Here is a 3,610-nt window from a genome sequence, read left to right as displayed (position 1 = left end):
ATCAGCAAATTTGCTAATGTTATTACTAATACCATCTTCTATATCATTAATATATATTGTAAAAAGCTGCGGTCCCAGCACTGATCCCTGCGGTACCCCACTGGTCACTGCCTGCCATTCCAAAATGGAGCCATTTATCACTATTCTTTGTGTCCTATCAGCCAACCAACTTTCAATCCAAGTTAGTACTTTGCCCCCAATACCATGCGCCCTAATTTTGCTCACTAACCTCCTTTGTGGAACTTTATCAAAAGCTTTCTGAAAGTCCAGGTACACTACATCTACTGTCCAACTTCTAATCTTCAGTGAAGTCTATGCACCTCATGATTTTGAAGTACTGTTCAACTATGTTCTTTCAACCTTTCAGGAACATTCAGATATATGCTGTTATTCTATGGTCCAGCTTGCTGTTTCAGGTTCAGATTTATTTCTCACCAAATTCTTAATCTGAATAGTTCTGGGAAGTGTCAGATCCATATTTTTGTGCAATTGTAAGATTCCTATGCTTGGTATGAAAAATTATTGTTTTTGTTTTCATTTATAATGTTGCTTTGCCTCTGCTAATTTCTATGCAATTTGTTTTTCATTATTTAGCATATCTTTTCCCCAAGGTTGACTTTCCCTCAAACTCTGAAATTTGATGCATATGTGTGAGATTTCCTTCTGGGAAATTTCAAACCAGCGCTCCCAGGAAAACATGTGGACCAAATACTGAACTACAGAAGCAATCATCCCAGCACCCACAAATGAAGCTGCATTAGAACATTATTTCAATGAGCCACGACACACCGCAGCACAGAGGAACTACGAAGAGCAGAGGAAAATCTCATATACAACATATTCCAAAAGAATGGGTACCCAATGAACACAGCCCGCTGATTTCTCAGCAACAAACCCAAACAAGCAGACAAAAAACATTCCAGAAACCCTAACCACTCTCCCCTACATCAAAGACATCTCAGAAATGACTGCCAGACTACTCAGACCTCTTGGCATCATGATAGCTCACCAACCCACCAACACACTAAAACAGCAGCTAATGAACTTAAAAGACCCTATACAGCTAACAAGCAAAATAAATGTCATTTACAAAATGCCTTGCAAGAACACTACACTGGGCAAACTAGGCAGAACACTAGACACAGAAAGACATGACTCACTATCACTAGTATTCTTACATACAGATGAGGAAGGACATCACTTCGACTGGGACAACAAATCCATCCTAGGACAAGCCAAACAGATACACGCATGAGAATTCCTAGAAGCATGGCATTCCAACAAACACATCAACTTGGACCCCATTTACTACCCTCTCAGAAAATGAACTGAAAATGACATCACCACAGGAAATGACATTGCCAACCCAAGGAAACCTAAATAGAAAGGTCATAACACCAATGCTTCATCAGAGGCTCACTGATGATGTTACCCAGTATGGTGATGAAACATCTGAAAATGAACCTTCCAGCTCAGTGAGCAAAATTACATCCAGATTGCCTTCTGTATATGAATTATTAGTCATCCACAACTCTAGCACATCTTTCTCTATGTTTAGTGTTCATTCTTTAATTACTGTTTGATGCATCAATACTGTTGCCTTTGCCTAGACATAACTAAAGAATATCCATCTGAATATTTATTATCTTCAGCCTTTGTTTCAGGCATAAGCCTTCGTCAGGAATATGGGGGTAGGACAGGAGGGGCTGAGAGATAACCAGGAGGGTGGGGGTTGGGGGAGAGGCAATAGTCAGAGTCAAAACGTGTAGCGCTATTAAAGCTCAGCAAGTCAGACAGCATCCGAAGAGCAAGAGAGTCGACACACGCATCCAATAACCCCACTGTGCTGTGGCTGACCACTTCTATTCCCCCTTCCATTCCACCAAGGACATGGAAGTCCTGGGCCTCCTCCACTACCATTCCAAGCCACCTGACATCTGGAAGAAGAACGCCTTCTCTTCCACACTGCATCAATGTGGACCACTAGTTTCCAAACCTCCCCTGAAGAGCTTTGGCTCGAAACATTGACTCTCCTGCTCCTTGGATGCTGCCTGACCGGCTGTGCTTTTCCAGCACATTTTTTGATCTCCAGCATCTGCAGTCCTCACTTTCTCATATCAGATCCAACTCGCACCACCCTCTTGACCTGTCACACCTGTCCAACTTCCTTCCCGCCAACCTATCACAATTACCCATCACCTGCATCCACTTTCTCCTTCCCAGCTACCTCCGCCCCCCCCCCCCCCTCCTATTTATCTCTCAGTCCCCTTCCCTACCCCACATTCATGATGAAGGGCTTATGCCAGATGGGTCGACTCTCCTGCTCCTGGGATGCTGCTGTGCTTTCTCAGCACCTCACATCTCGATCAAGCTACGAAAGCCTGTGATTTCAAACAAACTATGTTGGACAAAGTGTCAGTTAGACTTGAAACGTCAGCTCTTTTCTCTCCTTACAGATGCTGCCAGACCTGCTGAGATTTTCCAGCATTTTCGCTACGTTGGACTATAACCTGGTATCGTGTGACTTCTCATTCTGGATTCGGAAGAACAGAATGGATTTGAAATAAACTTTAAACAGTGGAACTCAAAGTTTTGAGTGGGAGTTTGTCCATACTACGTTATCCCCATTGGAACGGGGCGAGACCATTTTCAAATCAAGAACCCCAATTTCGTATTAGGGAAAACTTTGATCTCGGCTCTCGCTCTCTCTTGGCCACATCAGTAACATCCTACCTTTCGACCAGCTGGGGTTCGGGCTCAGCGCACTCTGTCGGGTGTTCCCAGGCCGCCCCGCCCCGAGGGTGTGGTCCCATCCGCATCATGGAGCACCCACCGACCAATCGGAGTAGGGCTGCGGAGCTTGGTCCCCGCGGTGGCAGCGTCATAACGGTTTCAGAGCGTGGCTGAGCGCGAGAAGCGGGCGGTGAGACCGCGAGCAGGTGAATTGCGGGAGTGGGAGTGTTTGTGGGGTTGGGGTTGGGGAGGGGGCCGACCTGTCCTGTCCAGTCCACACTCCTACACCGCTTGGGGCCGCTTAATATTAGCACCGAGGGAGGGATCACCGAGCTCTACTCCTTTCTCCTACTGGCCGTGGGCAGACTCCCGATGTGGCGGATCAAAGGATTTTTCTTGTAGCAGCATCTGATTTATTTTAAGGCGGTTTATATTTGAGGGAAATGTCAGCTCCTCATGTAACTCATTACTGCGTAGGTTCATAAAGGATCTTACCTCACTCGTGTTCCTTTTAAAATACGGTGTTGTAGGATCAAAGCTAGAATACAATATTGTAAATACCCTTACTATGTGTATTATCTTTGAGGAGAAAGTGAGGTCTGCAGATGCTGGAGATCAGAGCTGGAAATGTGTTGCTGGAAAAGCGCAGCAGGTCAGGCAGCATCCAGGGAACAGGAGAATCGACGTTTCGGGCATAAGCCCTTCTTCAGGAATGGGGAAAGTGTGCCCAGCAGGCTAAGATAAAAGGTAGGGAGGAGGGACTTGGGGGAGGGGTGTCGGAAATGTGATAGGTGGAAAGAGGTCAAGGTGAGGTTGATAGGTCAGACTGGGATGGGGGCGGAGAGGTCGGGAAGAAGATCTCAGGTTAGGAAGGCGG

General features: G+C 45.9%; 2 protein-coding genes across 4 annotated transcripts in view; one reads left to right on the top strand and one right to left on the bottom strand.

Moving 5' to 3' along the window:
* enpp4 (ectonucleotide pyrophosphatase/phosphodiesterase 4) overlaps positions 1–3,610 on the bottom strand; it is a 77,835-nt gene that overhangs the window by 11,021 nt on the left and 63,204 nt on the right. The gene's annotated exons all lie outside the window — the stretch shown is intronic.
* enpp5 (ectonucleotide pyrophosphatase/phosphodiesterase 5) overlaps positions 2,777–3,610 on the top strand; it is a 23,924-nt gene continuing 23,090 nt past the window's right edge. The window contains exon 1 of the mRNA XM_043682756.1: positions 2,777–2,939. The gene's annotated coding sequence lies outside the window, so the exon portion shown is untranslated. The remainder of the gene's footprint in view (positions 2,940–3,610) is intronic.

Source organism: Chiloscyllium plagiosum, chromosome 3, assembly GCF_004010195.1.
Source record: "Chiloscyllium plagiosum isolate BGI_BamShark_2017 chromosome 3, ASM401019v2, whole genome shotgun sequence".
Classification (NCBI taxonomy): Eukaryota; Metazoa; Chordata; class Chondrichthyes; order Orectolobiformes; family Hemiscylliidae; genus Chiloscyllium; species Chiloscyllium plagiosum.
Note: the sequence above shows the minus strand (reverse complement) of the source record. Positions and strands in the feature narration are given on the sequence as shown.